Here is a 27,755-nt window from a genome sequence, read left to right as displayed (position 1 = left end):
AATGTCTGGAAGGAGGGAAAAGTGATACCATTCCCGAACATCAAGACACATTATGATTTGGCAGGCAGCCACATCTTCCATTACCTGCAGATGAGGCATATGCTGAGGACCCATACCAGCAGCCTGGAAGAAATGGGGGAAAGAAACACCGTTAGAAATTAAAGTGCTTGGCACCCCCTGTACAAACACACAATGTCAGAGATATACAGGAGGCTACTTAACGATAATGGCTTATCTGGTAGAGACAGGATCTAGCTGCAGATTTCTTGCCCTAGAATTCTCCTAAGTTGCCAGACTGGATCCAGACATTTTTTCAGCAGTACCTCTGCACATCGGAAGAGGGCCTTGTGCGACTCCATATTGATGTCATCCACCATTCGTGATGTTGTCGGAGTCCATATAATCCCCTCCCGATGCACTGACGTCATTTTCTTCTGTAACTATTTTCTGCACCAAAAATGCAGAGCCACTTATAGAAACTGCCTATGGAAACAGTGTGCCAAAAAAGAGACATCTTTGTTTTCAGTTAATTACGAACTCCCAATGAAGACATCTGTAAGGAAATGCCTCCTTGGCATGGTTACCCCCTAACTTTTTGCCTTTGCTGATACTAAGTTTTGATTGAAAGTGTGCTGTGACCCTGCTAACCAGGCCCTAGCACCAGTGTCCTTTCCCTAAACTGTACCTTTGCTTCCACAATTGGCACAGCCCTGGTACTCAGATAAGTCCCTTGTAACTGGTACCCCTGCCTTGTACCAAGGGCCCTGATGCCAGGGAAGGTCTCTAAGGGCTGCAGCATGTCTTATGCCACCCTGGGGACCCCTCACTCAGCATATGCACACTGCCTCACAGCTTGTGTGTGCTGGTTGGGGAGAAAAAGACTAAGTCGACATGGCACTCCCCTCAGAGTGCCATGCCAACCTCACACTGCCTGTGGCATAGTTAAGTCACCCTTCTAGCAGGCCTTACAGCCCTAAGGCAAGGTGCGCTATACCACAGGTGAGGGCATATGTGCATGAGCACTATGCCCCTACAGTGTCAAAAGCAAAACCTTAGACATTGTAAGTGCAGGGTAGCCATAAGAGTATATGGTCTGGGAGTTTGACAAACACAAACTCCACAGTTCCATAATGGCTACACTGAAATCTGGGAAGTTTGGTATCAAACTTCTCAGCACAATAAATGCACACTGATGGCAGTGTGCAATTTATTGTAACATACACCCAGAGGGCATCTTAGAGATGCCCCCTGAATACCAATCTGACTTCTAGTGTAGGCTGACCAGTTTCTGCCAGCCTGCCACACACCAACCATGTTGCTGGCCACATGGGGAGAGTGCCTTTGTCACTCTGTGGCCAGTAACAAAGCCTGTACTGGGTGGAGGTGCTTCACACCTCCCCCTGCAGGAACCGTAACACCTGGCAGTGAGCCTCAAAGGCTCACCCCTTTTGTTACAGCGCCCCAGGGCATCCCAGCTAGTGGAGATGCCCCCCCCTCCGGCCACTGCCCCCACTTTTGGCAGCAAGGCTGGAGGAGATAATGAGAAAACAAGGAGGAGTCACCCACCAGTCAGGACAGCCCCTAAGGTGTCCTGAGCTGAGTTGACCCCTGCCTTGAGAAATCCTCCATCTTAAGTTTGTAGGATTCTCCCAATAGGATTAGGGATGTGCCCCCCCTCCCTACAGGGAGGAGGCACAAATAGGGTGTAGCAACCCTCAAGGACAGTAGCCATTGGCTACTGCCCTCCCAGACCTAAACACACCCCTAAATTCAGTTTTTAGGATCACCCCAGATCCCAGGAAATCAGATTCCTGCAACCTGAAGAAACCAGAAGGACTGCTGACCTACAAGCCTGCAGAGGAGGAGGAAGATGACAACTGCTTTGGCTCCACCAGCCTGTCTCCAACTCTCCAACTTCGAAAACCTGCAACCAGCGATGCATTTGACAGGGACCAGCGACCTCTGAAGCCTCAGAGGACTGCCCTGGACTAAAGGACCAAGAAACTCCTGTGAACAGCGGCCCTGTTCAAACCCAGCTACTTCTTTGCAACAAAGAAGCAACTTTCAAAGACTGCACGTTTCCCACCGGAAGCGTGAGACTTCACACTCTGCACCTGACGCCCCTGATTCGAGATTAAGGGAACCAACACCTCAGGGAGGACTCCCCGGTGATTGCGAGCCCGTGAGTAACCAGAGATGACCCCCTGAGCCCCCACAGCGACGCCTACAGAGAGAATCCAGAGGCTCCCCCTGACCGCGACTGCCTGTAACAAGGGACCCAATGCCTGTAACAAGGGACCCAATGCCTGGAACCAACACTGCAACCGCAGCCCCCAGGACCTGAAGGAACCGAACTTCAGCGCTGGAGTGACCCCCAGGCGACCCTCTGCCTAGCCCAGGTGGAGGTTGTCCCGAGAAGCCCCCCTGTGCCTGCCTGCACCGCTAGAGTGACCCTCGGGCCCCTCCATTGTTTTCTACCTGAAACCGGACGCCTGCTTTGCACACTGCACCCAGCCGCCCCTGTGCCGTTGAGGGTGTGTTTTGAGTGCCTACTTGTGTCACCCCCAGTGCTCTACAAAACACCCCTGGTCTGCCCCCGAGGACGCAGGTACTTACCTGCTGGCAGACTGGAACCAGAGCACCCCTGTTCTCCATAGGCGCCTATGTATTTTGGGCACCTCTTTGACCTCTGCACCTGACCGGCCCTGAGCTGCTGGTGTGGTAACTTTGGGGTTGCCTTGAACCCCCAACGGTGGGCTGCCTAGGCCCCAGAACTGAGACTTGTAAGTGTTTTACTTACCTCCTAATTTAACCTTTACTTACCTACCCAAGGAACTGTTGATTTTTGCACTGTGTCCACTTTGAAAATAGCTTATTGCCATTTTAACAAAGACTGTATATGATATTGCTTTTATTCAAAGTTCCTCAAGTATCTAAGAGATGTTCCTTACATTTAAATCTTGAACCTGTGGTTCTTAAAATAAACTAAGAAAATATATTTTTCAATATAACAAACCTATTGGCTTGGAGTAAGTCTTTGAGTGTGTGTTCCTCATTATTGCCTGTGCAACAAATGCTTAACACTACCCTCTGATAAGCCTACTGCTCGACCACACTACCACAAAACAGAGCAGTGGAATTATCTAATTTTGCCACTATCTTACTTCTAAGGGGAACCATTGGACTCTGTGCACACTATTTCTTACTTTGAAATAGTATATACAGAGCCAACTTCCTACAACATCTTAATGCGAACAAAGGGATATTTCAGATAAAAAGAGAGACCAGTTCGCAGAATGGAGAGGATCGGTAAGGAATCTGCGCCTAGATCCTGTCTCTACCAGATAAGGCTTTACTGAATGTAAATAACTTGTTCATCTGATAGAAACATTCAGCCACAGATTCTTTACCTTAGAATAGATACCCAAGCAATATCATCCCTGGAGGAGGGTCTGCAAGGTTATCCTACTAAAAGTCCCTAACTAGAAAAGCTGTTCTAGAAGAACAGAAGAGAGACTCAACACTCTTAGTCTTATCTGGGTGAGTAGGAACGTACGCTACACCATTAGAACTGTGAGAGGACCACAGGCAAGTGCAGTCATAAAGGCATTGAAAACCATGGTAGTGGGACAAAAATATGTTGGAAGACACCAGACAATATGACATAAATACTACTTACTCTCATGGTGAGATCTGAACCATGCTCGGCCGGTACTTGGGGGCCAGAGTCAACAGGCAATGCCACTGAGCTATAGCTCTTTGCCGTACAAAGCAATTAGTTTGGCCAAACCTGCTCTGTAAAAGCACAGTAAAAGGGGGGAAGTCCCCAAAAACATTTTTGATGGAGAAAGTACTGAACCATGCTTAAATAGAAATATGACAAAGACAACAACAACAACTATTGTTATAGAAACAACTCTTGTTCTAAGAGAAAACTGCCAGAGGTGTTCACACCAATGGAATCATCTATGTTGTATCAACACACATAGGAGGAAAAGAATATGTAACAACAAAAGGAAATATATATACATATAAAACCGAGTGGCAGTCGCTACTAAGTAGTCAGGGTTAGGACCTAGTTTTTACAGTTTTGCTAATAACTTTGTTGCCATTTGATGAATCTTAATGAAATTAAAAAAAATACTACCCTCACTTCAGTGTCTGTCTGAAAAGTTTTGGGGTGGTCTGTTAAGCTGAAGCTGAGAAAAAGAGGGGTGGGGGTGGTTCCAAAACACTTTTCCCCCATTCATTTTTCCATAGGGATTTTGAACAGCGCTAGCGCACAAACCACTGGACGGAATTAAACCAAATTTGGCAGAAAGGTAGCCCTTGGTCCAGAATGCGCCCTTCTTGGTATCTGGAGTAAACCAGCTCAGAAGTTTTTGTGCAATTAAAGAAAATCCAAATTTGTATATATAGGGACGCAAAGGCTCCGCAAACCCTCCCGATCTCGTGCTGAGATCTGATTGGCTGCCAACACTTCAACAAGGAAGTGTTGGCAACCGTGTTGGGACTCGGCTTCAGCTGAGTCCCAGAGGAAAAGATGAAAAAGACAAAAGGGGCCAGGGTAGGGACACCCTGTCCCCTTGGCTTTGGTGTTGGGGTCCCAGAGGGATCCCCCAGAGCTAAAAAGCATTTTTTAAACATTTTCAGTAGACGTTGCAGTGGATCCGCTGAACAAAAACAAGGGCAGGCTCCCTTGCTTGCTTCTGTGAGGCCCCCAGGTGGGCCAGGTCCCAGGGTCATCGAAATTATTAATGGGGGTGGAGGGGTCCCTGGGGACCACCACCTACCCAGGGCACTATTCAAAACCAGTACGGGTGGATGAGGTCCCTGGGGCTGAGATCAGCCTGGGGAGGGGAGCTGCGTGGCCCCACCCCTCCAAAAAACAGTTTAGAAGGCCAGGCCCTAGGGGAGGTGGTTCCTGAGGCTAAAATCGGTCAGGGGAGGGGGGCATGTGGCCAACTACTGCTGAACATGGCCATGGATGATTAGGGGTGTTGGCCGCAGGGACTGGCTTCAGGCCAGGCCCAGTGGCCAACCCACACCACAGGGTTGGGTGGATACAGGGGTTGGCCGCAGGGCAGGCCCAGTGGCCACCTCCCACTGCACACGGCCAAATTCCGTGTGCAGCATGGGTTTGAGTGGTTATAGGGGTTGTCCGCCAAACCTGCAGCATGGAATTGGGTGGATATAGAGGTTACCCACATGGCAGGCCCTGCGGCCAACTGCCACGTGGTGGTTGTTGGATCAACGTTTAGTAATGAAAATTACTCTATGTTAAAAAAAAACCCACAGAGATTCACTGAAAAAAAACAAAGGTTTCAGGGACGTTATAGTTTTGAAATAGAATTTTAAAAAACATAGAAATTCACTCAAAAAAACAGAGGTTACAGGGACATTATAGTTAGGCCCACATTTTAAACATACCAAACCATAGAAATTCACCTGTTATAGATACAGTTATCTCAAGTAACTAGAACTCATGCCCTAAGTTAACTATGACTTGCACCCTCGCCATGCACTGCTAATTAACCCACGAATTACAGTACTCAGGACATCTTTGATAACATCACTGATAACATCAATGTAATATTTGCAGTAACATTTTTGATGAAAAAACTGTGCATGGCAGGGTCACAAGTTATAGTTACCTTAGGGCACGAGTTATAGTTACTTGAGATAACTCTAACTATAACAGGTAAATTTCTATGGTTTGGTCCGTTTAAAATGTGAGCCTAACTATAACGTCCCTGTAACCTTTGTTTTTTTAAGTGAGTATATATATATATATACATATATATATATATATATATATATATATAGCCCATTGACAGAAGGCATCACTACAATGATGTCATAAGCATATATGATGACCGAGCAGAGTAATCAGCAAGGCAATACTAATATAAGATGATGGAAAGTGCAAAGGACATCACAAACGCCAGTAAAGTCAAGGCAGCAGAAGCATTTAAACCAATGCCAACCGACTGAGTGGCCTACAATTAGGTTGCTAATATAAGTGTGAAAGAAGACAGCAGGTGTGAAAAACAAAACCTTGCTAGTATAGAAAAAAACAAGGCCACAACTTGAACTTACAAGTAGGTCAAGGTGAAATAGAGACCAACACACAAAAGGCCCAAAACAGATATTCAGCATCAACACCCAACAGTAAGAGATATCAGGCAGAAGAGGACCTGGCTGAAGTACAGAACAAAAGGTAAAATACACAGTCCACGAGGGACAAACCCCCACAAAGTGGAAGTCTGAAAATTAAAAACAAGGTAGTAAAAGCTGGATCAACGAAAGGAGTTGCAACTTAATGAAGAGCAACAATGGTTGATTACAGGAAATAATGTCCCTACAGGAAATAAAAGGCATTAGAATCACCAGACGGTATAAGACAAAGAACGCCCAACGCCTTTATTATACTAATGTATATGGCTGTTTTCTGAAGGAAGTGAGGCTCACAGAAAGAGGGGCATATTCCCTTATGAAATAAGGAACCCTAACAATAATACATAAGCGTTATAACTACCCATGGAGGGCTAGGAAAAATGACACCCAATAGCATAGAGTGAAAGGAACCAACCAGCGAGACCATGACTGAATGGAGTAACCAATCCCCATTACAAACTATTCCCAAGAAAGACATAATCATAATGTTCAGGAACAAAAACATGAAACCTTTCTTGACCGGGAATCAAATCCAGTCCACAGCGGTGAGCGCTCTGAATCCTAACCACTAGAACACTAGGGAGTATTGTGTACACAACCAGATGTCCATTGTAAGATGGAAGATAGCCATCAATTCAGAACATTGTGACATGACGGCACCTTCATAATTCAAAATGTAGACTTCTTGAGGCCCGAGGTAGTGTGTGGACTCTTGCATAAGAGGTCCCTGTAGCAGCAAAGATACAGCACCTTGGGCCAGATGTATCATCACGGCCCTTTGCGATTGGGAAATAGCGATTTTTAAGAAATCGCGATTTCCGACTCGCAAAGTGCCATGTATCACATTTGCGAATCGGTAATAGCGATTTCTTAAAAATCGCAAATGCTATTACCGATTCCCAAATTGCGATACCGGCCCCATTCGCAGCTATGGGCCTGTTGGCCCATATCTGCGAATATTTAGCATTTCCAAAATTGCAATTTCTGAACCAGAAATCGCAATTTTGGAAATGCAAAACCTCAGGGTGCTGGGGGGCTAAGGCCCCCTCTGCTGCACCCCAAAAGGTTTTTGGGGAACATGTAAGGTGCACACATGCCAAAATGGCATGTGTGCTTTACATGTACAATTTAAAAATGCATTTTTTAATTTTGAACATGGTTACAACCAAGTTCAACTTGGTGGTAATTAGCGATTCCTAAATGCCAAAATTGCATTTAGGAATGGCTTCATACATGTGCTAAGAAATCGCAAATAAGGAATCCTTATTTGCGATTTCTAATTTAGAGAGTCGCAATTTGCGACTCTCTAAACAGGGTTGCGTTCAGAATGTATTTCAGACATTCTGAAATGGCATTTTGCATTCGCAAACGGGCATTCGCACCGTTTGCGAATGCAAAATGCTTTCATACATCTGGCCCCTTGTCTCTAAGCGATAAGCAAGTATCACACATCTCCTTGCGGTTAAGAGTCAGTGTAATAATAAACAACACCAGTGGCACAATAAAAGTGCTGTACAGACCAGGAGTGTAGTAGGCAAGATGCCACGAACAAGGAAAGCCAGCAAAATGCAAGAATGAAAGAAAAAAACGAGATTCTATAGAGAACACAAGAAGGAATTTGAGCCCATGCACCAGTGCAAGAGAGATCCGCGGCAACAGCCCATCCTGCTGAGGTATAGCAAGAGCAGCTCGCAAAAGAAGTGCAAGGATGCTCCACTCCCCCACATGGGAAAAAAGACCCTCTCAGGAGAAGTAGAACAACTCTAGAAAAAGAAGCATAAGTATTGTTCCAAAGATTAGAGGAAGGAGAAACTAGAGTTGCACCTAATAGTGTCTTGAGCAAAATGGTGAGCCACGTACAAAGGCTCCCAGGGAGTCATTATTATAAGCTTTGTATAAGGGATACTAAAAGTCCACAATGTACCTAGCAATGCTTATAAGGCATACAGAAGATTTTTACACAGATCTGGGAACATATCATACAGGGAACTATCTCTTGGCCATAAAGTCAGTCTTCAGAGAAAAAGAAAAAACCTTGTTCCACCAGGTGTTAAACTCACCTAGGGTCACAAAGAAAATACCTCCTGGATAGTGGGAGCGAAAAGGTGTCATCGACAGGCCTTAATAAAGAATAGTAATGGCTGCAAAAGGCAGGAACACTACTCTGGGTGCCACCAGAAGGTGGAATGGTGCAGATGAAGCAAAACTCAACAGGAAGTATAGGGCTCCACTCTGGTATGGGTCCATCTGTAAAAAGAATCAAAGTTGAGCAACCCCCTTACTACCCAAAAAAGTGGGGAGATAGGGATAAAGGATTAGTCATATTTAATATCTTTCATCCAGACTGTCCCTAAAGCATTGCAAGGCAGAATCGGCATGTGTTCTGAAACAGATGGGTGCCATCAAAAGGCATGTCCTCCAGGGTGGTTTGGGCAGCCTCTGAAAAACCAGAGTGGCGTAGCCAAGCATGACGGTGCAGCGTGACAGACTGACCCATGGCGCTACCTACTGAGTCCGTGGTATCCATATCACATTTTATTACAAACTTAACTGCCTCTCACCCAACATGGAGTTTCTGGGGAGGTTCGCTCTGGGTCTCTTCTGGAAGCGAAGGCAGCAGGCTGCCACTGAATCCCACAAAGCATGTGAAAAGTGACCCAGAACACATGTAGTGTTTATTGACCGTAAGGCTGAACTAGCCAAAGAGAAAATGTTTCTTCCAGAAGATTCCAGCCATTTAGGCTCCCTGTCTGGAAGAGCGTTAGGGAGGACACTGGGATGAGAGGAGACCTTGGCGGCCTGCACCACAAAAGTTCTTGGAGTTGTGTGCTGGAAGAGATAGGCCGGTGTCTATGAGCTATGGACTGGTCCACAAGGGCCCCCCTAATAACAGGTCATGCAGTGCTTCACTACAGGGGAGCACAGGCTCTGTTCCTGTTTGAGCCTGGTAAAGTAAGTTTATCAAGGGGCCAGTGGTCACCTCCACAGAGGAAAGCGTCAAGTCTAGGACCACAGCTGCCCTCTTCATCACCACAGTGAAGGAGGAGGTCGCTTCTGTAGCAAGGCTGGGGGGCAGGCAGGACCTCTGAAGCAGACGAGGACTCAAATCAACTAACCTCACCCAGCTCCATCAGGCAACTATCCCTCCAGAGGAGGCTGGATAGCCTTGTCCACAGGGTTCCTAAACCACAATTCCTCTCCTTCATCTCCTAAGGCCTGTCCCACAGTAGGAAAAATAGCAAGGAACTGCTTAAGAAGAAAGGTGTCCAAGCTGGACGGCACCACTGTCACTGCACCAGATGCCGTACAGAGTCGATGCGTCATTTTCTCAGTGTCAGAGAGGGTGATCGCCCCGGCGTCGATTGGCGCCACTGACCTTGATGTCAGCATCGGCTGATCGAACTCCGGTTTCACAGGTGGGAACTCCGAGGGGCTGTACATCGGAGCTGGCATGGGTCTGAGTACAGATCCAGAGGGCCTAATTGATGCTGTGGGCAAACCCGCAGGTGTGGCTTCAGGTAGGGCATCTCCGACCTCCTTGGGGCTCGAATGTGCATCAGAGGGAATTATGGACCCAAGGATTGCATGGAGGGAATTATAGTAATCCTGTATTGTAGGAAGCTGGCCCAGTGTGTGGTGGACACCTATGGTGTTGTACCTTGTACTGGGTCCAGGCAAACACCTTAGATAGTGTTACAGTGTCTAGACAGCCAGGGCTCTCTAGGGTAGTTGTGGTGAGCAGCCAAGACTTATCTAGAAGGCATGTGAAGCACATGCAATATAACAATAGTCACACAGTAACTTGTCACACATGAAAGGAACCACACAGTGTTGCAAAAATAAAGGTACTTTATTATAGGCATACCAAACTAGACTACCATTGGTATGCCTCCTTTTGGAGGTATGAACACACCAGATATACAGAGGTAAGTATTTAGGAAAAGCATAAATTAGCAAGGAACCTATAAGAGAGCCAAACCATATACTAAAAAAATGAAATACAAAAGGGTGTCATTCACCAGTGTATGGAGTAATTAGAAAAGCGCTGGGGGAGAGTGGAACCCCAAAAGTTAAGTACCTAGAAAATCCCCAGCGGCCAGGTGCAGAGACCTGCAAAAGTGGGGGCAGAGTCTAGTTCACGCAGGAGTGTGCGGGGGGGGGCAGGGGCAGGAGCCAATGTCCGTCCTTCTGTAACTCAAGATCCAGGTCAACGGTAATGGGAGAAATTCAGCTGCAGGTCAAGGAGCTGCAGAGGAGTCCTTGAAGTTACCTACAAGCTGACCCTCGCTGGTCACCGGATTGCAGACAGGTCAGTGGTCTGGATGGCCACCACCAAATACAAGCAAATGCAAGAGGGGCTGTTGGAGATTTTGCAGGGCTGTGGAGGACCATCAAGGTCCTGGGGACTTGACCCTTGGCGGAGAGTCCGGGCTGATCCTCAGAGAACAGGAGTGCCAGCAGAAGCAGTCAGAGCCTCCACAAGCAACCCACTGGCAGCAGGCACAGTAAGTCGGAGTGAGGCCCAGTCAGCACACCTGAAGAGGAGTCCCACTTCGCTGGAGCAGCAGAGAGGACACCCTCCTTGCAGTGGGAGAGTGCTCGGGCCGGGGATCCTTGGAGACTGAAGATCCCTCAAAGCAGGAGTCAACAAGCCTTGCATGGTGCAACAGTTGCAGTGCACGGGGATTCTGACTAAGCGGCAGAGGCAATAGCTTGCCATCTTCCACGTTGCACAGAAGGCAGGGAGAACCCAGGGGATTCCTCAGAACCTGTTGGAGACCTTCACAGATCCGGAGGGCAGAAGATCCCACCAGCCAGACGTCGTTGCCCCAGGTGCCTGTGAATGCCGGGAGTGACTTCTTTACTCCAAGGAAGAGTCCTTCTTGCTTTTTTGGTGGAGCTGAGATCTTGCCAACCCCAGAGGATGCTCAGCCATGGAAATGTTGCAGATTGGCGACATGAGCCACAGAAACAATGTTGCAAGGAGAAGTCTTCTCAGGCATTGCAGCCTTGTTTGGTTCCTGTGTTGTCCAGCAGCAGTTCCGGAAGCCAGGAGCAGAAGATATCTTTGCAGAGAGGTCCTGGTGCAGTCTTGCATGACGAATCCGGGAATCCACCCTTAAGAGAGTCCCTAAATAACCCAAAAAGGGGTTTGGCCACTCTCTAGAGTGCCCACCTATCAGGAGGGGTCTCTGACATCAGCTAACTAGCATAGCCAGTCAGATGCTCCCAGAGGTCTCAGCCCATCTTGGTTTCAAGATGGCAGAACCAAGTGGCCACCCAAAGGAGCTCTGGGCACCACCCTAGGGGTAGAGCTGGACATAGTAGTGGACACTCCCCTTTCCTTTGTGTGTTTCACTCCAGAGCAGGGGCCAGTGGTCCCTGGACTGGTGCAAACTGGATTATGGAAGGTGGGCACCGAATGTGCCCTTCAAAGCAGCCTGGTGACATGGGGAGGCTGCCCCTCCCCAGCCCAGTAACACCTGTTTCCAAAGTAGAGGAGGTTGCACCCATCTCATACAGGAAATCCTTTGTTCTGCTGTGTCCCCTGCTTGAGCTGGTCAAGCATCAGAGCACAGAATCATGTCCGGGGGCTGCAGCAGCACAGTCCTCCTGCAGACCCTGGAACACTGGTAGGTGCAGAACTGAAGATCCTCTAAGGAACCCCCAGAGTGCATGGAATCATGCCACCAGTACTGGAATCAGTATTGGGGTATGACTCCGACATGTCTGATACCAAACATGCCCAGTTTCTGAGTTACCATTATGTAGCTGGACCACAGGCAGTGATTAGTGTCCGGTAAATAGCTAAAATTGCTTCCCTGCACTTACGAAGTCCAAGGAAGTGGAACGGAGTTCGTAGGGGTACTTCTGCTCATACAAGGGTGTGAACACACACAGGGACACGCACACTGCCCTTTGGGCCAAAAAGGCCTACCATAGGGGTGGCTTACAGTGACCTGGTGAAGTGATCAGCAGTGAAAGGTTGCATGCACCTTTTCACGCAGGCTGCAAAGGCAGGCATGCAGCCACAGTTTGCATGGGCTCTAATGGGTGGCATAATACATTTTACCGCCCATGGGGGACCCCTTGTGTACCAATGGCCTTGGTACTGAAGTACTACCAACCAGGGACTTACAGGGGTACACCAGTATGCCAATTGTGGGGTACTAAGACAACCAAATTTAGAAGAGAGAGCACAATCACCGGGGTCCCGATTAGCAGGATTTCAGTGAAAACAGTCTAAATACACTGACATCAGGCAAAAAGTGGGGGTAACTGTTAGACCTGACAGCCTTAGGGTGGTCACCTCTAACTTTTTGCCTGCCTCCCTCCACTTTTGAGACACTGTTTTTGCTGGTTTTTAGACTCTGCACACTTTACCACTGCTAACCAGTGCTAAAGTGCATATGCTCTCTTCCTTTAAACATGGTAACATTGGATCACACCCAATTGGGCTTTTTAATTTACCTATAAGTCCCTAGTAGAGTGCACTATATGTGCCCAGGGCCTGTAGATTAAAATCTACTAGTGGGCCTGCAGCACTGATTGAGCCACCCACTTCAGTAGCCCCTTACCCTTGTCTCAGGCCTGCCATTGCAAGGCCTGTGTGTGCAGTTCACTGCCAATTAAACTTGGCATCTAAAAGTACTTGCCAAGCATAAAACTCCCCGTTTTCTACATATAAGTCACCCCTAAGGTGTGCCCTAGGTAGCCCCTAGAGCAGGGTGCTGTGTCGGTAAAAGGCAGGACATGTACCTGTGTAGTTTACATGTCCTGGTAGTGTAAAAGTCCTAAATTCGTGTTTGCACTACTGTGAGGCCTGCTCCCTTCCTAGGCTAACATTGGGGCTGCCCTCATATATTGTTTGAGTGGTAGCTGCTGATCTGAAAGGAGTAGGAAGGTCATATTTAGTATGGCCAGAATGGTAATACAAAATCCTGCTGACTGGTGAAGTTGGATTTAATATTACTATTTTAGAAATGCCACTTTTAGGAAGTGAGCATTTCTCTGCACTAAAATCTTTCTGTGCCTTACAATCCATGTCTGGCTGGGCCTAGTTGACAGCTCCTTGTACATTCACTCAGACACACCCCAAACACAGGATACTCAGCCTCAATTTCATACATATGCATTTTGAATGGGTCTTCCTGGGCTGGGAGGGTGGAGGGCCTGCTCTCACAAAGGACTGCCACAACCCCTACTGGGGCCCTGGCAAACAGGATTGAACTGAAAGGGGACCTGGTGCACTTCTAAGCCACTCTTTGAAGTCTCCCCCACTTCAAAGGTACATTTGGGTATAAAAACAGGGCCTCTGCCCTACCACCTCAGACACTTCCCGGAGAAGATTCCTGAACCAGAACCTGCACCCTGACAAGAAAAACTGCCTGGCTGCCTGAAGGACTCACCTGACTGCATTCTGAAAAGGACTGCTGCCTTGCTGTTGCCCTGCTGTCTTGCGGCTCACTTGCTCTGCTGCAGAAGTGCTCACCAAGGGCTTGGATTGAGTCTCAGGACCAAAAAGACTTCTCTCCTGCAGCTGAAACCTCCATCCAGCGAAAATTCGAAGCACCGCCTACCAAGAACGACGCAGAGCCTGCTCGCAGTGAAAATTTCACTGAATGCCGAGCCCGGACGATGCAGCCCGACTTCGCAACAGAAGATCGACGCGGGGCCAGCGACGCGACCGGAACTTCAACGCACAGCCCTACTGGATCGACGCAAGCCGACTCAGAGCGACGCCACCCGACTTCCTGAGAAGAATTGACGCAGCTCCTGCCGTGCTGAAGAAAGTTCCACGCATCGCCTACTGGAATCGACGCAGCCGCTGTGACTTCGTTCCACAAGCCCAGGATTCCCCGCATCATTCCTGGGGCATCTGAAAACCCTGCAACCTGAAGAGGATCCAAGTCCGCGTGCCAGAAATCGACGCAACGTCTTCCCCACGAGGAAAATAACGACGCATGCCCGTGTGCGAAGGGGCGAAACCGACGCACACTCACTGTTTTCCACACATCTCCTTCTCTGTGGTCTCTTGCGAGGATTTTTCAACGCAAACCAGGTACTTTGCCCTGCAAGAGACACTTGTTGTTTCTAGGAGAACTTAAGACACTTGTTTTGCTTTTACAGTAATCTTTTAACTCTAAAGACATTTGATATCACTTTCAGTGATATCCCTATATTTGCTTATTTCATCTTTAATCGTTTTGACCTGCATTTATTCAGATAAATATTATATATTTTTCTAAACACCGTGTGGTGTATTTTTGTGGTGTCATATTGTGGTATTGTATGATTTATTGCACAGATACTTTACACATTGCCTTCTAAGTTAAGCCTGATTGCTCAGTGCCAAGCTCCCAGAGGTTGGGCACAGGATAATTTGGATTGTGTGTGACTTACCCTGACTAGAGTGAGGGTCCCTGTTTGGACAGGGGGTAACCTGACTGGCAACAAAAGACCCCGTTTCTAACAGTAACCATGCCCAAAAGAGGGGACTTTCCCACAGATATCTGGGGTAGAGTTTCCCAGGCTCCATGGAAAGCAAGGAGATGGGGGGTGGACTCTTGCACCGTCGGAAAAGCAGGACTTACACGACGATGTTGGGTGCCGTGAGTTCAACCGCTTACACCTCAATGCTGTATCTTTTGACGCTGAGAGTGACAGACGCCCACGGGAACAGCTTCTGGATTGATCTCGTGATTGCTCTCTGGACCTTGAACAAGACGGAAGACTATGCGGGGCCTCAGCCAGTTGCCCTGCGAGAATCTTCATCTGCTATTCCTGCACTGCCTTTGGAAGAAGGCAACAGCAGGACCCGCAGTCCTCGGAGTCATGATGCTCCCTGAGGCACCACATACAAATCGTCTGAGGGTATGTGGCCGACACCTGCCTGCCAACAAGGTTTGAATCCCAAGGACATCAGAAAAAAGGGCACACTGTTCCTTCAACAGAAAAATGTTGAGGAAGTATTGGAATCAGGGAAAATAAGGAACTGACGTCAGTGCGTCGGGAGAGGGATTTATATGGACTGCGTCGACCTCACAACCAGTGGACGACGTCACTATGGAGCCACACAACACCTTTTTCAATGTGCAGAGGTACTGCTGAAAAAAATTTGGGATTCAGTCTGGCACCTGGGAGAATTCTAAGGTAAGAAATCTGCAGCTAGATGTCTCTATCAGATAATAGTTTACCCACGCTTAGAGCACTCAAAGACAGATGGAAGCAGGACCTGGGGAGACTTGAGGATGATGCCTGGTCAGAAGCATGTGGCTACCATAGGAAAGTGGCGATCCAGGTGGGCTTTAGTTAGTAGAGTTTAAGATTTTCCACAGGGCATAGTATTCTAGAACACAGCTGTTGGTGATGGGCAAAAAAAAGACAATGATAGCTGTCTCAGAGGTTGCAGGCAACAGGGCACTCTACAGCGTGCTCTATGGGAACAACCCCCATTACATGGATACTGCGACGTGATCAGCATAACAGTATCGAGAGGGCTGGGCCTCACCCTGAACCTTAATCCAACCTTGGTAATGTTGGGTATATGGGGTGCACAATCGCTAGACAAATATGCACAACTGTTTTCTAATGTGGTGTTAGCAGTTCGTAAGCGGGACATAATCTGCAATTAGGGAATGGCAGCAACTCTAAAGTTAGAGGCTTGGATATCAAACTTAGAATGGTGTATGTAACAAGAAAAAGTGGTCTACCGGCCACAAGGCACCATCCAGAAACATTAGAAAGTGTGGGGCCTGTGGATGTACCTCATGGATGAAGCAGAGGGATAGGAGTCAAATGGCAGGGCTGAGGGTTGACAACAGTGGAAGGGACTGTTTGATTCACTACCTGGACTCCAGGTGCGTTCAGGGAGTGGGTGGAGAGATACGTCAGGGTATGCAGGAAGGGGCAGAAACCCATTGCTATGGGCAGCAACACAACGTGTAATTGATGTATGAACCTGTTTTTATAATATGGACCTGGGGATGGCGGAGGGGTGGTTCAGGGGAGACTGCAGAAACTCATGCACGTGCTGTGCACAGTTTTTTCTTCAATTATTTGACTGCTAATGTTTCATGGATTTGTTTATTGACATTATTAAAGCTGTCATGACTGCTGGAAAATCTAGGGTAATTAGCAGTGCATGGCAAAGGTTCAAGTTACAGTTATCTTAGGCCGTGAGGTATGGTTACTAGAAATAACTAACTATAACTGCTGAATTTCTATGGTTTTGTGCAAGTAAATTCAGAAGCTAACTATAACGTCCGTGTAACCTTTGGTTTTTAAGTGAATTGCTAAGGTTTCTTCAATTCTATTTCCTAACTATAAAGTCCCTGTAATCTTTGTTTTCTTTTAGTGAATTTCTATGTTTTTTTTAACGTAAAGTAATTTTAATGACTATACATTAATTCAACCACCGCCGCGTACAGCTTTTGGCCATTCGTGGCGGGAATTGGTTGCAGGGCCTAGTCTGAGGCCAGGCCCTGCAGCCAACCCACTATAACCACCCAACCCACGATGAGCATGACCTTTGGCCATGCACAGCAGGACTTGGCCGCAGGGCATGTCTTTCTGGATATGAGAACAGTTGTGAGAGGGTGTGTCTGGGTGTGAAACTGGCTGTGAGAGTGTCTGGGTGTGAGTCTGATTGCGCTCCAATAGATGAAAGATGCATTCACCGTTTTCAATATAGAATCGCAGAGTAAACACACTTGCTTTGCCTTCTCCAAGCCCAGGAGTTAGGATCATTTTTCCTTTCCAGAAGAGGAGTTTCAACTGGGGCACGTGCTACATTTATATTTGTAAGTGCTTCTTGTTGAGGTTTAATTTCTGTGAAATGAACGTCCAGTCCAGAACAGCTTGGCCTTTTAATCATTTTTTTTTTGGGGGGGTCCCCCTCCTCCGGACAATTTCAGGCCCAGGGACCCCATTCCCTGGGCCATCAGTCCTGGGTGCCCAGCAGGGCACCCAGTGTGTGTTGGAGACCACGGGGTAGCCTCAAGGCGCCCCGTCCCAGCTGGCTCCCTGCCTCCTGCTGAATCCGGTGTTGCTAAACATGCAGCTCCCTGTCTGCAAAAGCAAGTGTTTCCTCGGTTTCCCTGCCCGCAGGCAGGGAAACAGAGGTAAATTTCACTTCCAGCAAGTGAAAGCTGTTTGACAGCTCTCGCTTCCTGAAACTGGAGTGTTTTCTGTAACTTGGAGGGAACTGTCAAACTTCCTGTCAAGTCACAGCAAACAGCTATGTCGTGGGGGTGGGCACCCTGGAACATAGCAGGACCCGACCATAGGGGTGGCGGTCCCCAGGGCCATTATTGGCTCCTTGAGGGGGGCCACACTGCCCTCCTCCATCATTTCTCTTAGCTCCAGGGAGGTGGTAATCCCCACAGCCAGGGGTCCGCAACAGACACCCTTAATTTTTTTATTGCACCCCCGTGGGGAGCCCCCACACAAACTTGTTGTTTAGCCCCGGGGAGGTGGCGGTCCCCTGGGCTTTAGGGAAGGCCCTACTTGTCAGGAATCCTTAAGGTGCCTCCTGCGTTATCTGTCAGCATCCCAGGGATTAGGGTTAAATTATATCTCTGTTCTTGGTTAAACCTTCATGTTTCTAAGTAAACATAATGTGCTGTGTAACACAATTGGTTTTATCAATGCTTGTTTGCTAATGTGAGCAAGTGTAGACATGTGCTTCTAATTGGGTGTGGTGTAGACATGTACTTCTAATTGGGTGTGGTGACTCATCCACATGTGAAAACTCATTCCTGATTGGATATAAATAGCAGAGTGAAGCATGCCTCCCTGCTTGGCTTTGTTTTACTTCCTGATCTCAGCATCTGATTTGGCATTCCAGCCCCTGCTGTCATCCTCATATTCTGGACTTTTAAGGCAATTCTTTTCTTCGTTCCTGTACCAGCTGACACCAGGCATTCCTCCCGTACTCTGGAAAGGACTGCAGCTAAGTGACTAGTATTCTCCAGGGAGTTTGTTCTTTGAGCGCCGTGCTTTCCTAGAACAGCTGGTGTATTTCAGAACTCGTATTTTGGCAGAGTGCTTATCTTGAAGAGACAAATGCATTTCTTAACATTCTACATTATTATTGTAGTTACTTGCCTAAATGTACTTCAGGAAATCTGCTTGAGCTCAAGTACTACAAAAAGTGACAGTGCAATTTTAAAAAGAGCATTTACATGATCTTTCTTTCTCTAATAGCATAACTCTTGGATTTAAATTGTGTCATTCGTGCCAGTGTTTCAGGTTTGAGGAATTTGCTTTTGAAGGGTTTTTCACTCACACACACACAGTGAAACCTAACCAAACTGTGCCACACTAACTGTTTAAACCCAGAGTGGACATTTGTATTTCTTGGATTGCTTTTGTTCCTTTTAGTTTAACCCTATGCATGCAGGAAAGTTATACGTGATATAATTAATGCCCTTGTTTGTCTTTCTTGTACATGTTAAGTGCAACCACAGCTCTGATTGTAGTGTGCAACAGCGAATCTGTGTGAAGCCAGCCCTAGTGTCGCAGTACTTATTGTTATGGTACTCCGTTTGGGTTTTTGGTAATGCAGTGTTAGTAATTGTGCCCATAGTTATTATTGTCAAGGAAAAGTGCTGGAGCATCCCAATGTTCTTCTACCGCACCCATATCAGAAAGAGAGATTCAGTTTCAAGGAAGTTGAGTGCACTAACTCTACTATCACTCTGTCGACAACGACCTGCCCCCCTGGAGATACAGGGTGTCTGGCTGGACCGGCAAGACGTGGCAGTGTTTTGTCTCTTTCTCTTCCACTCCCCCATTTCTTTTGGGACACCTGCCGTTGTTTCTGTGTCCACCAGGAAGTGCTGAGAGGTGTTCCAGGAGGTCGGGGGGGATAACATCGCCCCTGCAGACATCCTGCTTTTCAGGTGAGTGGCCCTGTCTCAACACTATGGGCCTCCCCCATATATAAGAAACATTTTGCCCTGTGGAGGCCGCGTGGCCCCTGCATATATTTGTGTAATCGCCCCTAGCAGGTGGTGGTCCCCGGGGCTAAAATAAACTCAAGGTGGGGGGACATGTGACCTCCCTCCTTTCTTAATGCTCCACGGGACCTGGCCCAACCGGAGGTCAAAGAAAAGCCTGGAGACCAACCTTTAAAAAAATAAAAATAAAAACATCAGGGAAGTTTGCGGATCCAGATTCCAGGTCAGGCCCTGCAGCCAACCCACTATAACCAACCAACCCCACAATGAGCATGACCTTTGGCCACAGGACATGTCTTTCTGGATATGAGAATAGTTGTGAGAGGGTGTGTCTGGGTGTGAGACTGGCTGTGAGAGTGTCTGGGTGTGAGTCCGATTGCGCTCCAATAGATGAAAGATGCATTCACCTTTTTCAGTATAGAATCGCAGAGTAAACACACTTGCTTTGCCTTCTCCAAGCCCAGGAGTTAGGATCATTTGTTCTTTCCAGAAGTGGCGTTTCAACTGGGGCACGTGCTACATTTATATTTGTAAGTGCTTCTTGGTGAGATTTAATTTCAGTGAATTGAACATCCAGTCCAGGACCGCTTGGCCTTTTAATCATTTTTTTTTTGGGGGGGGTGTACCCCTCCTCTGGCAAATTTCATGCCCAGGTACCGATCACCCGGGGCCATCAGTCTTGGGTGCCTGGCAGGGCACCAAGTGTGTGTTAGAGACCATGGGGGGGGGATGGGGGGGGCAGTGCCTCAAGGTCCCCCCGTCCCAGCTGCCTTCCTGCCTCCTGCGGGAGCCGGCATTGCTTTTTCACACAGGGAGCTGCTAAACATGCAGCTCACTGTCTGCAAAAGCAAGTGTTTCCTCTTGTTTCCCTGCCCGCAGGCAGGAAACAGAGGCAACTTTCACTTCCAGCAAGTGAGAGCTGCTTGACAGCTCTCGCTTCCTGGAACCGGAGTGTTTGCTGTAATTTGGAGGGAACTGTCAAACTTCCTGTCAAGTCACAGCAAACAGCTATGTCCCGGGGGTGGGCACCCTGGAACATAGCAGTAGGTGGCCATGGGGGGTGGCGGTCCCCAGGGCCGTTATTGGCTCTTTGAGGGGGGCCGCACTTCCCCCCCTCGATCATTTCACTTAGCTCCGGGGAGGTAGTAATCCCCAAAGCCAGGGGTCTGCAACAGACACCCTTCATTTTTTTTTTGCAGCCTGTGGGGAGCCCCCCCAACACAAACTTGTTGTTTAGCCTCTGGGAGGTGGCGGTCCCCCAGGCTTTAGGGGAGGCCCTATGGGCCTCCTCCATATTTAGGAAACATTTTGCCCTGTGGAGGTGATGGTTGCCGGGGCAACGGGAGGCCGCGTGTCCCCTGCATATATTTGTGTAATCACCCCTGGAAGGTGGTGGTCCCCGGGGCTAATATAAGCTCAAGGTGAGGGGGACATGTGCCCTCCCTGCTTTCTTAATGCCCCACGAGACCTGGCCCAATCGGAGGTCAAAGACAAGCCTGGAGACCACCCTTTAAAAAAAAAAAACATTCGGGACGTTTGCGGATCCAAATCCCCAGATTATCCCAATTTAAAAAAAGAAAAATGCTTTTTAGCTCTGGTGGGGTCCGTAAGGGACCCCTAGACCAAGGCTAGGGGCTCAGGGTGAGCTTACCCTGGCCCCTTTTCTTTTTTCCACTTTTTTTTCTGGGACTCAGCTGAAGCCAAGTCCCAAGATGGCTGCCAATACCTCCTTGTTGAAGTGTTGGCAGCCAATCAGATACAAGTACGGGGCCAGTTGGATCTGCAGAGTATCTGGGTGCCCAGATTTCTATTTTATTTGCCCTTTAATATCTAAAAAACTACCCAACAGATATACATCAAATCACAAAAAGCGTACTTTCTGGACCAAGACCTAGCTTTCTGTCAAATTTGGTGTAATTCGATCCAGCGGTTCGGGTTGTAGTTATGTTAAAAAAATATGAACAATCCTATTGACATAGAATAGGGAAAAAGTGTTTCAGGACCCCCCCCCCCCCCCTTTTCTCAGCCCCCGCTTGAGGGTTCACCCTGAAACTTTTTTTTGAAAATTTTGTGACGATTCGTTAAGCGCCACCAAAGTTATTGGCAAAATAAAAAAAACACCCCGTCTATGAAACAATGCTCCTAACTATAGGTACCTACTGGCGACTGCCAGTAGGTTATATATACAGTACACATACACACAATGGCAGATGACACTGTGTAATTATAGTTAGGACCACATTATCATAGAAAATGAAATGCTTGTTTCGCTAATAAATTTGGCAAATGTTCCCCCTGAAGAGAAAAAAAAAAACAGTTCATCCACCTCAGTTTCTTCTTGGAAAGTTTCGGGGTGATCCGTCAAGCGAAGCTGAGATAAAAGCAGTGGGTCCCAAAACTCAGTTTCCCATTGCAGCTCCCTAAGGGAATTTTGAACAGCCCTACACCCAAAACGAATGAATGGAATTATAGCAAATTTAGCAGAATGCTAGATCTTTGCCAAAGAAGTGTGCTTTTAGGTATTTGGTGTAATTCCATTCAGTAGATTTTGAGATACTAAGGATAAAGATGTATAGATATGTGGACTGTTGGTGTCTAGGTATGCTCTCATTGACCAAACTAAAGGGGCTGAGTGAAACCTGATTGGATGAACAACATTGCAGCCATGATAGGACTCTGGCACATGGCCCCCATTGAAATAAATTGCAGTGAATAGAAGGTTTTGGGGGTTACAAAAAGGAACACATATGAAGTGCGATAACACATTTTAATCATATTACAAATTATTCGTTGGTGCTATCATACTAGTTTTAGGCATTGCGGCATAGTCTAAGATGATTTTAACATGTGTAAAATTCTGATCCTCTGTTTGAATTTGATGAACCACTTTTAAAAGTAAACTGGTTTCTCTCATAATGCTCTTATAGAGGTTATGGAAGGCGAAACAGAACCTAAAACAACAGTATATTTTCTCTAAATTCACATGATCTTCCTCAGCCATGTTAGAATAAACATACTTCCTACAGCAGCAGCCTCTTGTTTGATTCCAGTCTGTTCTACTGCAGTGTTCTAATTAACAACTAGAAGACTAACTTTCTTTTCCAACAGTGGGGCTGACCTGAAGTTACCCTGACAGAATCAATGCTGTAATACTTAAAACAGTCCCTTTAGAAAAGAACAAAACAAGGGGATTTGTTTTGTCATAGAAATTATGGTTAGTGCTGTAGAAACCCAAATTAGGACACATTTTGTATAGTTCTCAAATATCTTCTTCATCCATTTTGGTAAAGCATTCTGACATGCAGACTGAAACGTGCATCTTTAACACCATCAGCAGCCTCCCAGTAAGCTCCCTGGTGATAAACTGTAGCTTCACCGCTGTGTTCTAATGAACATCTAGAGTGCTAACATTCTGAATTTATTAAATGTGGAATACCTGTACGCCATCTTGTTGGAATCAAAGCTGTAAAACTGAAAGCATTTTCCACAGAGGACACTGCAGTAAATGAGGGAGCTCTATACTAAAAAAATATCCCTAGATAGGACCTAGAGAAAGCAAGAGGGCAAGAATGAGGGGCAGTGGCAGCACAATCAGCCATGCATGACAAGGGGGAGTGGAAGCACAGCGGACCATGGAGGACAGCAGAAGGGGCATGGACTTGGACAACGGAGGGTCGAGGGAGAGGTGCAGGGACAGCATGCTGACCTCTAAGGGCAGGCAGAAGGGCCAGTCTTGGTACAACGGACCACACAGGGTAGGCAGTAGAGCCAGTGGCAACACAACAGACCATGAAGGGCAGAAGATAGGGTGCAGGGGATGGCACATGGATAACTAAGGGCAGCAGCATCAAGATGGCCATTGTGGGGTATGCAGAAGGGACAGTGGAAGCACAACACACCATGTAGGGCAGCAGGGAGGGAATAAGGGCACACGCATGGACAAAAGAGGGAAGGAGGAAGGATCAGGTGCAGCAAGCTAACCACAACTGGCAGGCGGGCGGTCAATGGCAACATAATGGTCCATGGTGAGCAAGAGGGAAGAGACGGGCATTCACAAAGGCCCATAAGTGGACAGAAGGAAGGGGGCACAACAGACCACGCATGGTGGGCAGAAGAGACAGTGGGAGCACAATGAGCCACAAAGGGCAGAGAGGGAGGGGATAAGAGCATGGACTTGGGCAGTGCTTAATTAGTGTAACTGTAGGGGGGCACTGGCACATTTGTTGAGGACCAGCACTTATTTTTCTACTTCAGATGTTTTCCAAACATAAAAAAGGGAAAACACACAGTTAGGAAGGATGGAGGAAAAGAAAGACAAAATAACCGACACACAGGGACAAAGCATGAACCTGCAAGAGTAAAATAACCCAGCAGAAAGTATCTGGATGTGGATTAAAGAGGTACAAAATAGAATTAAAACTACTCAGCCATGGTGTTCGGTATGCAGACATTTAATTGCTCCTGCCAGGGGGTTCTAAGCAGGGCTTTGGGCACTAGCACTCTTTCCTTTACCAATTAAACACTGGAGTAAATGGTGGGCATGGTGAAAGGAACAAGCACTGGGGTAGCAAGCAGATCATGCTGTGCAGTCAAGAGTGGCAGTGGCAGAACAATGGAAAAAGCAGGCCTGAGGGCAAGAAGTAGGGGGACGGGCACTCACAAAGACACTGGAGTGTAGGGGAAGCAGGGTAGGGGCAAGCAATCTAAGCACAGAGGTCAAGCATGAGTGCAGTTGCAAGGGCACAGACTCAGACAACAGAGGGCCAGGTCAGCAAGCTAACCAGGCAGGGCAGGTGGGAAGGGCACTGGTAGTACAATGACGACGCAGGGCTGGAGTGAGGGTTCACTGTCATGGACCTGTTCATTGGAGTGCAGGACCACACACAGAGAATGAAGGGTAAGAAGGAGGGAGCAGGAGCAACAAGATGACCATGCATTGTAGGCCAGCAAGGGACAATAAGCTGCCCACAGAAGGCTTGTCGGATGGGGCAGATGGTAAAATGAAATATCGGATCTATTGTTTTGCTTTACTGACAATTTGCTTTTTCCTACCATATCGGACAGCTGTGGGTTTTAACATGAGCAACTTTGTTTACTGGTACTACACATGTATAACGTCATTCAAAAAACAGTTTGCTCATTATAAGGTTGAAGACAAAAAGTATATATATACTATATAGAAAACAAATACAACGCATTAGAGTAGTAATCAAGTGCAAGTGAATGTTCATGAAGCTATACCCTCAGCTCTGAGAAGGACATTTGAAGTGGTTGCATCTTAGGAGGGACATCCAGTAGTGACTTAAGATTCTTCAGCTTTGTGATACAAGTAGTTGCTTTTGACTCAAGAGGGATATCTAGTAAAGTCCTGAAGGACTGCAGCCTGTTAAAGTTTTAGCAGTTGCTTCTGATCTAGAAAGGAACATCTAGTGGTACTGCAGTTAGATCCATTTGCTTTGCTGAAGCTTGATTTTGGAGGGGGTTGTGAATTTGTCTAACCTCTTTTTATCACCCCATTGTTAAATCTATTTTATTTGCCTGACAGACACTCTTCATGTTCAGGTCAGGCAGCCAGGAGCAGACATGCGCGATTTGCGCAGACTCCTGGCTGCCTGACCTGAACTTTGCTGGGCGGAGGAGGTCACAGCTCTTATGGGCGTGACCTCCTCAGCTCAGCAAAGGTGCCTCAAGGCCGTCCCCTGGGTGATGAGGAAAGCGTCACCCATTGACTTCCACCTGGGTGCTTCAGCGAGTGTCAATCAGTGACAATTCGTCACACATTATCACTGACCCCATCCCACTCTGTGACAAGGCTGGGACTGCTGCCTTCCCTCACTGGCTGACCTAAGGTCAGCCAATGAGGGAAGGCAGCAGTCCCAACCCTCCTGGGACCTCTGAAGCAGAAGGTAAGTGTGTGTGTGTGTGTGTGTGTGTGTGTGTGTGTGTGTGTGTGTGTGTGTGTGTGTGTGTGTGTGTGTGTGTGTGAGATCTTTTAAAATGAATGTTTGGTGCGTGCGTGCATGTTTGAATGTTGTTAATGGATGTGCGTGTGTGTTTGAAAGAATGAGTGTGTGTGTGATCTTTTAAAATGAATGTTTGGTGCGTGTGTGCATGTTTGAATGTTATGAGTGTTGTTAATGGATGTGCGTGTGTGCAAGAATGAGTGTGTGTGTGCTTCCTGCCTGCCCCCCTCACTCCTAAAGTTGCCAGCCACCACTGCTCCTTTACCATTTGGTTTTAATATTGAAACTAGGTTTCCTAGCTGGGATGCAGTATAGGGGATATATTTGTTATTTTGAAACAGGGTTTATATTTTTCTAAAAATAATTTTCCTTTTTTTCATAACTGTTCCTGAGTTTGTTTTCAAACAAATTGTATTGTTTTTCATTTATTGTCCCTAAATTGGTGTTTGATCATTTGGTTTCTCAAAATGGGTTTGTATTATTTGTTTTCTATGAATTTACATAACACATTGTTACACTGCACTAAGAAACCACTTGGTATGACTGTGTATTTCACAAACATGCTATGTTTTGCTTTAGTACATCTACCCTTAGCCCTAATTTCTCATCGGCCCTGTGTGCAAGAAAGGTCCAATTTACTGGATTTGAATCCAGAGTTCAAAATCTGGCAAGGAACGACATCCACCCACAGAAAGCTGACGACGCATGCTGCCAAAGAATTGGCCTAATGCATCATCCCAGGGTCCAAGGTAACAAGGCCACTAACCCTTGCTGACATGATAGGCCAAGACACGGATCAAACCTACAGCAAGTATCACTTCAAGTAGTATCCAAACTCATCGTTTAGATGGTATATTTGTGCTGGAAATGGGCTACTACCCACAGCAGGTCGCCTGTGCATATCAACTTTAGGAGCGATTATCTCTTAAATGGCTGTTGGTAGTAAACATTTCCAGTGGGGTAGGGTACGCATGGCACCTTCAGCAATCATTGCACCTACTTCTAATGAGGAAACTGAGATTTAGGATTAGCATCCAACCACATTAATACAATGCAATTTAGCTGAAAAAGTAGGTGGTAGAGAGATAAAGAACTGAGGTGACTACCCATGAGGGCAGTATTTGAGTATTGCCTGTACATCCTCAACAGTCTGGATGGATGTTCAAATACATTCCCCATTCACTTCAAGTCACCTTGGCTCCATGCCCCTCGTTGCTGCTGGGCGGGGCTGTCTGGTGCTTTTTGATTGCTGGAGGAGGCGAAAATACTGGTATCTAGCTGTGATTCCAGGAACCCTCACTAAAGCAGTATTGTTGTTTAGATATGTTTTCCAACATTACTTGAGATACCTTGCTAGGTGCAAAAGATATTAAAGCTTTGTACATAGACCCTCTGCAAGATATACACATACATGCACTTTTTACAGGCTGTCTACATTATTAATTGCATTCCCTCTTTTTGCAAGCCTCCTAACCCCTTAGATTTCAAAGTCCTCAGTTTAATTCCATTCTCCCTCTACATTCACATAACACCCTCGGTGTTGGATGATTCTGATGCTGGGTCGACATGTGCCCAATTTATGTAGTACAAACAATAAATGAGCTGGACTCGCTAGATGGTGTCCTGTGTTTCTCATGTATGTTCGCAATCGGGTTTATGTTTTCTCAAATATATTCATTCTATCCTCTACCATATATGTAAATTTCTTTCATGCCGTACACTGACTCATCGTTCATCAAAGGAATATCAAGTTTTTTTCAAGTGTGCGTAGTGTACATAGTGTGCTATGATGAGTCTTGCTTCTAAGAACATAAGTGCATGCAGGGCCAGCTTTAGGGTGGTGCGACTGGTGCGGCCGCACCGCCTGCTGACCTGGATTGGGGAGAAGCGCTGACCTCTTGGGGGGGGCGCTGTGTTTAGCAGTAACCTACGAAACTAGCGATTTAAAAGCACCTGCTGTAAAGTACCTTGTGCATCCAGCCTTCAGGAAGCAACTACAATGTCAAGATATCTCTTGTAAGTAATGTTCCTGCTAGAGAGAGATACTGGCATTTTGTCCAGTGGCACTCTTGACTCGCCATAAAGTAGCGTCAAGGGTTAATGTGCCTGTTGCAAAGAACAGAAATATATTTAATGTGGATAGCTGAGTGGATTGGTAAAGTCAGCCTTTACCAGCGCTTCAAAACAAATGAAATGTATGTGACAGGGGCTATGGAGAGATGGAGGTAAGTTTGCTGGGTGGTAGTGAGGGAATCTGAAAAGGAGGTCATGGAGAAGGGGGTGCCAAAAAAGGTTGTTGCACCGGGTACCACCAGCGCTAAAGCCAGCCCTGAGTGCACGCTTCCCTGTTACAGTATTGAACATTGAACGGACACTGAGTCCTCACCAGAATCCCCAAAACAGCAAAGCCAGTAGATCTACTTTTAAGTCAACAGCAGTTATAATTTTGATTTCTAGTATTATACTATTGCAAAATTATGGTGTGCATGACCCTCATGTGAGTCCATTGTTCCCTTTTCCCCACACCTCCTTCAAAAGACGTAATCAAATCTGAACACTGCACTCAAGTGGGTAAGAGCCAAATACCAACGCACAGAAATGTTGTAGCTATTTTCTTTATGTTGACTGCATATTAACGTTCTTGTGGTCCTAG

This window comes from Pleurodeles waltl, chromosome 2_2, assembly GCF_031143425.1.
Source record: "Pleurodeles waltl isolate 20211129_DDA chromosome 2_2, aPleWal1.hap1.20221129, whole genome shotgun sequence".
NCBI classification, from domain to species: Eukaryota; Metazoa; Chordata; class Amphibia; order Caudata; family Salamandridae; genus Pleurodeles; species Pleurodeles waltl.
Note: the sequence above shows the minus strand (reverse complement) of the source record.